The sequence below is a fragment of the Biomphalaria glabrata genome, chromosome 6 (genome assembly GCF_947242115.1).
Source record: "Biomphalaria glabrata chromosome 6, xgBioGlab47.1, whole genome shotgun sequence".
NCBI classification, from domain to species: domain Eukaryota; kingdom Metazoa; phylum Mollusca; class Gastropoda; family Planorbidae; genus Biomphalaria; species Biomphalaria glabrata.
Window position 1 is genome coordinate 14241061 of NC_074716.1, and position 10136 is coordinate 14251196.

The window sequence follows — 10136 nt, forward strand, 5'->3', positions numbered from 1 at the left end:
CTTGTGTCATTTGTGACGGCATTTCATGCATTTACAGAAGCTACAAACTATTCTACAAAAATGATAGGCTTGTCTTTGATTCCGAAGACTTATGAGGAATGCTATGTTTCCAGTGGCTACTCAGCCCCAGCTGTGACCTACATATTATGCCACACTGAGCACAGGCATAACCATTGTCCACCTGTGGTAGAATCAGTTGTTTTTTTTTTCTTTATGCCGTCTACCCTCGGCAATTAATTTTCATTGGTGTATACCACACCTTTGTAAGTGACCTCCAGCTGTCTTGCTCTGAAGCTGTATGCAACCAGGTGCTCTCTTATTCTATGTCAGTTAAAGCAAGTTGGCGCCTAAGCTTGTCTTTAAAGCATTTCTGTGGTACCTCTTTAAGTGCAAATGACATGTTAGGCAAATAGGTTTTGCCTATCGGAAGGCCATTTCAGAATATATAGGTGTTTAAAATGAAACTCCAAACATCTGGACTTCCAGTAACCAAGAAAATAAGCTTAGGATTCAAAGAGACGACACTGGCATTTCAGCTAAGACAATCAGTAAAATTAATAGCAACTTTAATTGCAGTCCACCAAACAAGATAAAAAGAAACAAGTGTGGCTTCAATAGCATTGATGATATTTAGTTTACTTTTATCTCATTTACTAGTATTACTATTTCATTGACTAAGGTTTTTTATTGTCAAATATGCATAAGTACATGTACTAGTTCCTGCAATTTGATGAAAAATTATAATTAAATTGTGTGTAGTCTATATACAAATGTTTATAAGAGATCACAGCTAAGCTTAATTTATTTAATTTCAAAACTATGATTTTGTGTTCTGACTCTACTCTAAATAAATTATATTTTATTTTAAGAATGCAAAGTTGGAAATTCTGTTTTGATGAAAAAAAATTATTAAAATAAAGTAGATGTTTATGGTTTCTTTGTATTTATTTTTAAATTATTTATTCATTAAAAATTAATTGTTCATTAACATTTACTTGAAGTAAAGATAAAAAACACAAATTCAATTCATGCAGATCACAGCCCATCACTTAAATGTATTTACTGTCAATTCTACACACTATTCATTTCAAAATGCTGCTTTAAATTGTTATATGACACAATCAAAGTACTGGTACCTCACATTGATGTAGGCCTAAAGCACCTGAAATAATGACAAATTTTCATTCAATAACTTGTACTGTCATTTATTATCAGACGTGTTAAAACTAATGACCTGTATCATCATCATTGGCCTCCTTCAGTCGTAGAAATAGAAAGACTAAGGTTTCATCTCAGAGCACACTTCCTCATGTGGCTGTGGAGCCCTATTTCGGAGAGACACTCCCATCCACAGATAGCACAGGTTAAGGTGGTTTTTACTTCGGTGGTAGAGGAGCTGGCCATTTTTCGGATTGTACATTTTTCTTCCTGAGCTGAGACCTATGTACTTTCACTGTCCATAGCTTTCTTGGTCACTGTCTCTCCATCTGTTGCGGTCTAAAGCTATGTCTTCCCAATTGTCAGTATTGATGTTCACTGATTTGAGGTCACGTTTTATTACATCTATGTAATGGAAGTGGGGGCGACCAGTTTTTCTTGTGTCAGTAGTGTGCTAATGACCTGTGTATATAATTTATTAAGCAGGAGCATCAACAAATCTTGAACAATAATTGTCTACAGAAAAACTTTATTCTTATCCAAACAATATGCATTTACAATGTATTTAAGCAAGTTAATTTATATTTATACAAATCTATATGGCCTAAAGATTACAGCGTATTTTGATGTGTGAATACCAAGTTACATTATTACATGAAAATAGTGTACTCATTTTTAAAATATTCTGGGTAATAAAAATAATTAATTAAAAAAAAAAATTATGGTTCTTTAGTCAATGGAATGATAGCAGCAATTATTTAACAATTTCATGATTATCCATTCATTTCAATATACTTATAACTGAAAAATAATTCATAAGGTTTAGATACAACCATTTGAAATAATGATTATAATTTTTTTCTTAATTTGCTTAATTCAAATCTAATATAAACAAGATTTCCTCTGTCAAGAAACTTATGAGGGAACAACATGCATGTTCTTCTCAGTAAGTTTTGCAAAGGAAATTAAGAATATTTAATTGATGTTGCTTTTTTTTTTTGCCAACATTTTAAACCTTTGCACCAGGTTTTAGTTTTAAGGAGAATGCACCATATTTTATATGTTTACTTTTGTTAGATTCTTATTTTAATTTTAAAAAAGTAAAATTTCCCTTACCACTCATCCACTGCACTCCCTCTTGTTTTAATGGGGCTCAGATTAATAGTTTTCAAGTACAATATCAAACAGATTTAAAGAAATACTAAATCCAAACCTGTTGGCTGAATGACAGGATATACATAAATATGTATACAGCTTACAGTATAATATATATATCTTAAATTAAAATTGGTCCAAGACTTTTATTTTGCAACATGATGGGATTTTCCTTTCTGGTGGTGCTATGCAGGAGTCCAAGAATCTCATGTTTTCTCATAACAGAAAGTTATCTAGTTATAAAAATAAATAAAAGGATTTTAAAAAAAATAAAAAAATATGTGTGACATATGTGTTGACCATGCTAAACGTATATATGTTATTAATTATAGTTATATAATTTTGCCATTCTAAAAATAGTCTGTACCTAAAAGGAGCTACTGCGTTAATGTGTAGACATGGCCCTGACCTTAATAGTTATGAATTATTACTATAGGTGAAGGCAGATGTTCAGTTAATTTGATGCACATTGAACTAATCTAAAAGCAACTATAACATATATTATGATTTACATTTTCATGGAAAACTAGTTTTTCAAAAATACAAGTACTTCAGCTTATGAGAAAAGTACATGGGAAAAATTGCAGTACCTTACCTTTAAGAGGTGCAACCAATCATTGACTTTTCAGGAATGCATGCCTTTTTCTTGCATTTCCAAACATAACTGTAATTATACAATTAGGCATATTGGTTAATTTCTTTTGAAAACATTACAATTAAAAAATAATATTATTAAATTGAAAACGTTGTATCAAACATACAAATTATCAGACAATTTTGCCTAATTTCATCTAACAGTTTATTGTAAAGGAATGGCCTGCACAACAGCCAAGGTATATTAGGCATTCATGAAAGATGAATGTGCTTAAGAGTGTTATAAATAAAAAAAAAATGTTAAATTCCATCCCAGATATTTGGATGTTGCTTGACCATGAAAATCACACAATTCATAAAACATCTATTAGATAACTAAAATAAAAATTGTATAGTAGTACTTACATTAAATATTGAATGGATGCCCAGAGAGTAGAAATAGTATAAGTATGATCCTTGAGCCATTCTGGTACATCATCAGAACTGGTTGCCATGGTTCTACTTGTTAATAACTGAAACATTACAAACATTTTTTTTTATTTATAATTCATCACAGACTAGAATAGAAATGTTGCCGGGAAAAATACCAATGGTTAGAATACACCTGATGCTACTTTTGTAGCCTTATTACTGGTTAAAATGCACCTAAACTTCATTAATTAAATCTGATAAGAAACATATGTATCACACAAGTCCAAGTTTATCAGAGTGTCAGCAAATAATTAACTAGATATGTGAGTTTTATATTAAAGTACTGAATTTCAGGGGATAGATCCAACTTGACACCACATCATTTATTATTTCATGAACTCATGGGTCTGGGTATGGCATGGAATGGAAACTAATATATATGGGGTGTAGGCAAGGCATGGATTATAAATTGTCTTGTATAGATTAGATTGGGTAAAACTGCCAATCGAAGGTAACTTTTACTGATAGATCTGGATCAATTATACATTTATCATTTATGGGACCTAGGCCTGCATAAATTTTATCTTTTATTTATATATTTTATGTACATAAATAACTAGTCTAGAATCTATAATTATATCTTAATAATAATTTTTGTAGATAGATGTCATATAATATCTAACATATTAAGTATAGATCAGTAGATTTAGAATTTTAGCTAGTGGAATATTTTTATATCCTAATCTGAACTGGATCTATATATCTAGAATTTAGATCAGTAGATTTAGTATTTTAGGTAGTAAAAACTTTTATACTCTAAATCTAAACTGGATCTAGATCTAATTATTCTAGAAGCTTAGATCTAGAAGACTAGTTGTCAAGATTTGACTACACTATGGCTAATGCACTACCTTAGTAGACCTACTAGATAGATCAAGAGACAGAGTACTAATAGACTCGTCTTGCCTTGTTGGGCCTCTCAAATCAGCTATAGACTTTAGAGACAATTTAGGAAGGTGAATATCAATCCAATTCAAAGATCTACAATCTACATATTAGAGTCTAGCTAGAGATGCTAGATCTAGTCTAGAAGGCTTATCAATAAAAACTAAAATCTATCATTTCTAAAGTTTGTAAAATTATATGTAGATCTAATCTATCTATTTATAATATAATAAAAATCTATGTCTACTTTTTAAATATTTAAAATGATATGGCTGGTGATATTAATTATTTTAATTGAGACATTGACATACTGTCACATACAAAGTAACAAAATAATTAGATCTTATACTAACTCATAGACTCATACCATATAGTATTAAACCTTCGAGTTTACGTTCCACTACCTTGACTTGACTATATTGACTAAATAAAGGGCACTATGATTATAGATGTAGATTATTATCTATGATGATGATGTTTATCAACTGGTAGATCTATAAGTAGTATCGTCACTTTAAGTATAATCAGTATAACTACTGCATTCGTTTCATTCACTGTCTGTATCAAATATCGTGTGAATGACTGAATGTGATGTGAAAGTGAAGTCTAGATTTAGAATAATTTAGATAGAATTGATAGGGTCATAGATTATAGAATATCTATATAGATCTACTATTAAAAAGTATTAAATATACTAACTATAGTGTCTATACTATAGTATAGCCAGTATGACTCGTATGAGTATACTCATATACTGTAAAAGTGTATAATAGTAAGTATAGCTATAGACAGACTAGATCATAGATGATCGATAGATCTAGAATCTAGACTAGAGTCACTAGATTTGACTAGATCTATAAATATTCATTAGATCTATATTCATATTGACAATTATTGATCTCATGTCATGATGTATGGCCTAGATCTAGATAAAATAGAGTGGATCTCATGACTGTCTATATTAGATCTATTGATTTTTTTTTAAAACGTTAAATAAATCTAGACCTTAGTCTTTAACTTTAGTCTAGGCCTAGGTGTTGTAGATCTATATTATTCTAGATATTATACAAGAGATCTAGATCAATAAAAGTTCGGTTTTTTAAAAATTCGCATTCGAAATTTTAAATACCCAGATTTAAGTATTTATATACCCATATTGGTAGGTCCGAGTTAATCATTTATTAGATCTATTAAAGCATGTCTATATAAAAGATTATTATTTTAAAAATATATTATTATATAAAAGATATAGTTATGAATATTTACTTTAAAAAATTAAAGAAAATGAATTTTTCACTTTTGCCAATTAACACTCTGGCTAGCAAAAAGGATGACTCCTCAATACTGTGAAAAGACGATAACTGCATGAGTTGGTTTGGAATTGTATTTTGTAAGACTAATTTTCAAAACATATCCTTCAAGAGAGAGAACGAAAAAAGGTTGTAAAAAAAAAAAGCTGGCTGGACTACGCAAATAATGGACCAGCCTCTCTCTCTTGATATCTTGTTAAGAACATTGGTGACCGGGAAAAGTGGATGGTTTGGTTGCGCGGGACAGATGATAAAAATGACATGTACATAAAAAAAAATCCAGATTTTGTGTAAAATACCCAAATGAGGAAGTACTGGAAACACCTATTTTAATGAAGTGGCCTTAAAAAAAAATCTTTTGTGACGATCCATTATTCAGGGAAATTGTATCTATTTTATCAGATAGTCAGAAAATGGATAAAGTTTTTACAGATCTAATGAAATATAGTGTGGGGAAGTTTTACTCTCAATGAAGGTCAATCCAAGTGGCTCTCGGAGTAAATTTCTTCTTTGGCATCCTCATCGATTTTTCAAATTGGTATGTTGCGCGAAAAAAGATGCGCGACGGCACTCTGATCATAAAATCTCGAAGCTGGTGTTCCATTAGTATAGTTCCATGGCTACACTAATTAACCTTGAAGCAAAATTTACAGAACCGAGTATAACAGATTCAAAAGTTATTCTTAACAATGCTAAAATAGTCCATTATTCGGGTTTGGCGTCTATAATTTCAGAATTAAACTTCACACTCGAGTTATTACCCCTCTATTCATCTTTCCTCAATTTAATGGAAATTTTATTTCCATCTAATCCTTTTGCTTTCGCACAAAACATAAACAACAAACAATGACGTAATATCATATAATATTAGCACATCCTTCCTTTTGAAGTTATTATCACACCCTTCCTTTTAAAGTTAGTGATATCTACTAGCAGGGCCGGCCCTAGCATTTGCGGGGCCCTATGCGAAACGGATCGCGTGGGGCCTAGTCTGGGTAGGGATGAGCATAATGTCAAAATTATTATTTTTTTTGAATTAGAAAATAGGCCTACTTTCGTCTTTGCAATAAATTTTTATCAAATGAAAGCTCGCAATACCACTTTTTATTTATAGGCACCCCAAAATGTCAATTTCGTCTATTCTTCAGGAGAATTGAATAAATTTAAAAAAAAATCAGGACTTTATCGTATATTTTGCCTTTTCATGAGATTTCCTGGAGGCCCTGGAAAATCAGGAGGTCGCGAAAACCCTGTTATTTTATATACGTTATAATGGTTTAATTTAATAATGTACACTTAGAATTAGCGCGGGTCCTATGAAAGCGCGGGGCCCACTGTGACCGCATAGGCTGCAGTGGCCTAAGGCCGGCCCTGTCTACTAGGAACTTTAAGAATTCGTCCACTTCTGGTTGTCTTGACTGGCACAAGTTCTCTAGACGTTGGTCTATGACTGTCTGTTTCGTTTGTTCCAACAGTTTGCAGTTCATTGTCTCCATTGGTATCATAGTACCCAGAGATGTCTTCATCGAAACTCTTATTTAAAAAGCGTTGATTTCTTCTGTATGTTTTTCCGTTTGTCTTTATGATGTAAGATCTGGGTGCTGAATGTTTTTTTTATGACAACTGCTTTCTGCCATGTTTGACCTAGACGAACTCTCCGACAGAATAATCTTTAGGCAGTCTAGCTTTTGCATCGTATTTCACTTTGCTTTTCATCTGTCGTTCGTTGAGTAATGTCTCTGCATTTTCAGCTACCGATGGTTTCAATAGTTTGGGATCAGTTGGAATGATTCCCTGAGTCTTCTACTCGTCAGCAGTTGTGATGGTGAATACGGCAGTCCACTTATCGGAGTATTTCTATACTCGAGCATAACGAGATATGGATCTTTCCCACTTTTGTATGCTCTGAATCCTTTTGCTTGCGCACAAAACATAAACAACCAACAATGACGACTTATGACGTAATACCATATAATATTAGCACAGAATCTTCTTAATGCAGTGGAAAATTAAGAATTTTTTGCCTATCTTGAATTGTGGTCAAAGCTCTTGCGCCCAATTAATATAGTTCAGAAGAAACTACACAAGTCTGGACTGCATATACGGGAAGCTGCTAAAGAAATTAGTACCCTTTCATGCTTTCTGCAAAATGATGAGAAACTGACAAAAACCCAATCCATCGAAAAAGCAAAAGAAGGTAGTGAATACTGTGGATTCCCTGTAATCAAAATAACCAGAAGAAAGAAAAGACTTAATGGGAAGTTGAGTTCTAATGTAGAACTGTCAATAGAACTGCAATTCAAACGTGTTACGACAGAAGTGCTGGACAGATTTCATATGGAGATGAAGGGCAGATTCCAAAGGCTGGAAAGAAAATGGATACCTTTGGGTTTCTTCTTGAACCAAGACACCTGTTAGATGAAGACACGCTTGTGACAAACTGTGCTACTTTTCCTGTTTGTATGATGAAATAAATGGAAAATCGCTTTTTCAATGATGTCATTGATGCACGAGCACTTTTCATCAACAAACCAGTAATACAATCACAAATAGACATATTGAGGAAACAGGCTTCGTATGGGAATTACGTGTGCTCCGAATACTGCTAACTCAGGCCAGTTCCATTACGTCATGTGAGAGATCATTCTCAAAGCTCAAGTTCATCAAAAGCTATCTCAGGAGCATAACGACACAAGAAAGTCTTATCATGGCTTTAATGTCAGTGAAGTCACAAATACTAGAAAGTATCGATGTAGTTGATGTTATAGATTTCTTTGCTGCACAGAATGCACGACGTGAAGCGATATCAATTTAGATTTGTCACTTGTGCATTATTTAACTAATAAACAAAGGTATTATTCATTAAAAGAATCTTGATTACTTTTTGTTAAGTTTACTGATATACTGAATCAATTTGATTTGGGGCTTATATATTTTTGAGTACATTATCCCATGTCATATGTCGAATGTCAAATTGCAAGGGGCCTCCAAAGAGGTCAATCCCCCCGGGCCCCCAAATCCCTAGTTACGCCCCTGGCTTGGATGTAATAATCTTCCATTCTGAAGGAACGTCCAAAACACGTAGGCCTAAAAAGAAAAAAAAAACAACAACACTAATTGGTCCCTTCCCTACTATGCAAATCTCGGAAAGAAAAGTTAAGTTTATACCGGTAGCCTACTAATCTAGATCTAGATCGAAGCTTCTTTAAAAAAAGGTCCAGGCATAGGCCTACGCTCGTTAATCTCATTGTTTGTTTCTGTTTCTATTCCAAAATCAAATGACTAGCCATGTACTAATACAAGAAAGCAAGTTAAGGAACCTATTATCACTAGAAAGACTAGAGATCTACCAGACTCGTGCCGCAATGAACACAGAAGCGCTACGATATGACGGTAGGCCTCTATGTTGTGTCGACAGTCTAAATCGCGAACTAGCAAGTGATTGTAAGGATAATAGTTTCATTAATTGAATACATCACTGTTAAATGATATACCTGTATTTTTAAGTTCATACATATGAGCCCCAAGTTAAAAAAATAATAATGTGGAGTGTCACCAAACACTGCAGATCATTTCCTTCAACATTGCGCATGCATATTTCTTCGTCAGCCCATGGAGACAGGCCGCTGAAAGCCCCTACCAATGACAAACTGCATGCTGAGGCTGAAAAAAGAATTCAAGCCTTTGAGAGTCAATGTTACAGAAAACTGCTGGGTGTCAGATACCTGGAAAAGAAGACAAGTGAGTTTGTACTGTAACAAGTCAACACTGTGGCTAAGAAGAAAAAAGAAGGAACTCATCAATAATGTGAAGAGATGAAAGCTGAGCTGGTTTTGTGACATGAATCACTTTCAAAAGTGATCCTTCAAGATACAGTGGAGGGAACACGAAATGAAGGGTCATCCAAAGAAAATCTGGCTGGTCAAGCGGCTTCGAATCTCTCTTGATAGTCTACTAAGCTGTTGTAAACAGTCTTTCTTTAAAGAATTATGACAAATTCATGCCTCAATATTAAAATTATTGAACCTGAGGAATTACGTACAAACACTATCGCCATATTTGACTATCCTGTTTCAGAAGTCATGTTTTAGACGGAAGGGGGGAGGGGGCGGGCGGTAGAGTGAAAAAAAAAATCAGGTACGGGTCATCTCTCGATTTTATATTTAGTACCAATGATTGCATTTGACATCAGAGAGGGTGCGACTTGATATTAGACTGTAATACTACATTGTATATAGGCCTATATGATAACTAATAGCAGTGATATTTTTATACACAAATTGTGCAATTTCTTTCCTAAAATAGCACCCTTCCTAAAGGTTAGGGTCTTTCGGGAGAGAGGGGTGGGAAATTGCATCTACCGCACCTCCCATGGCCCCAGCGGGTACCGACCATCTTCTTTCATTTTATATTTACTATTGATTGAATTTGAGATTAAAGTGCGTTATGCGACGTAATATACAAATGGGCTATATATTTATATCACTAAGTAGTATTTATTATATAGTTTAAAAAAATGTTCATAAACTGTGTTTTCTGCAAACTAATTGGAACGCCCCCATT

At 33.3% G+C, this 10136-nt stretch overlaps 1 long non-coding RNA gene across 5 annotated transcripts; it reads right to left on the reverse strand.

Moving 5' to 3' along the window:
- Window positions 1-1851: 1851 nt before the first annotated feature.
- LOC129927023 (uncharacterized) lies at window positions 1852-6119 on the reverse strand. Of its 5 annotated transcripts, none has more exons than XR_008778740.1 (5): window positions 5269-5345; window positions 4631-4869; window positions 3313-3419; window positions 2909-2977; window positions 1852-2546 (listed from the first exon to the last, which is right to left on the reverse strand). It is a non-coding gene; the product is annotated as an uncharacterized LOC129927023 (long non-coding RNA). The 5 variants fall into 5 exon arrangements; XR_008778742.1 differs by having other exon boundaries at window positions 4631-4845; window positions 5269-5338; XR_008778739.1 differs by lacking the exons at window positions 4631-4869; window positions 5269-5345 and adding an exon at window positions 5530-6119 and having other exon boundaries at window positions 1855-2546.
- Window positions 6120-10136: the final 4017 nt, after the last annotated feature.